At 40.0% G+C, this 1,200-nt stretch overlaps 1 protein-coding gene across 1 annotated transcript in view; it reads left to right on the top strand.

Moving 5' to 3' along the window:
* The window catches only part of LOC119428422 (filamin-C), a 92,610-nt gene that overhangs the window by 28,963 nt on the left and 62,447 nt on the right, over positions 1-1,200 (top strand). The gene's annotated exons all lie outside the window — the stretch shown is intronic.

The following is a 1,200-nucleotide window of genomic DNA, read 5'->3' as shown; positions in this document are numbered from 1 at the left end:
ATGGTGTGTGTTGGATGTTTTGTGTTGGATGGTGTGTGTTGGATGGTCTGTGTTGGATGTTTTGTGTTGGATGGTGTGTGTTGGATGTTTTGTGTTGGATGGTGTGTGTTGTCACTGAAGGCCTGCTCAGATCTCAGTACTTTGAACCTACTTTCAGTACTTTGAACCTACTTTCAGTACTTGGAACCTACGTTTGGTACTTTGAATCTACTTTCAGTACTTTGAACCTTCTTTCAGTACTTTGAACCTACGTTTGGTAATTTGAACCTACTTTCAATACTTAGAACCTTCTTTCAGTACTTTGAACCCACGTTTGGTACTTTGAACCTACTTTCAGTACTTTGAACCTACGTTCGGTACTTTGAACCTACATTTGGTACTTTGAACCTACGTTCGGTACTTTGAACCTACGTTTGGTATTTTGAACCTACGTTCGGTACTTTAAATCTATGTTCGGTACTTTGAACCTACGTTGGGTTCTTTTAACCTACTTTCGGTTCTTTGAACCTTCTTTCGGTACTTTGAACCTACGTTCGGTACTTTGAACCTACTTTCAGTACTTTGAACCTACTTTCAGTACTTTGAAACTTCTTTCAGTGCTTTGAACCTACGTTCGGTTCTTTGAACCTACGTTCGGTACTTTGAACCTACAATCGGTACTTTGAACTACGTTCGGTTCTTTGAACCTACTTTTGGTTCTTTGAACCCACGTTCGGTACTTTGAACCTACGTTCGGTTCTTTGAACCTACATTCGGTACTTTGAACCTACGTTCGGTTCTTTGAACCTACATTCGGTTCTTTGAACTACTTTCGGTACTTTGAACTTACGTTCGGTACTTTTAACCTACTTTCGGTACTTTGAACCTACTTTCGGTACTTTGAATCTACTTTCGGTACTTTGAACCTACGTTCAGTACTTTGAACCTACGTTCAGTACTTTAAACCTACGTTCGGTACTTTGAACCTATGTTTAGTACTTTGAACCTACGTTCGATACTTTGACCCTACGTTCGGTACTTTGAACTACGTTCGGTTCTTTGAACCTACTTTTGGTTCTTTGAACTCACGTTCGGTACTTTGAACCTACGTTCGGTACTTTGAACCTACGTTCGGTACTTTGAACCTACATTCGGTACTTTAAACCTACGTTAGGTACTTTGAACCTACGTTCGGTACTTTGAACCTACTTTCAGTACTTT

The sequence above is a fragment of the Nematolebias whitei genome, chromosome 22 (assembly GCF_014905685.2).
Source record: "Nematolebias whitei isolate Nwh7 chromosome 22, NemWhi1, whole genome shotgun sequence".
NCBI lineage: Eukaryota > Metazoa > Chordata > Actinopteri > Cyprinodontiformes > Rivulidae > Nematolebias > Nematolebias whitei.
This window is presented reverse-complemented; position numbering and strand designations above follow the sequence as displayed.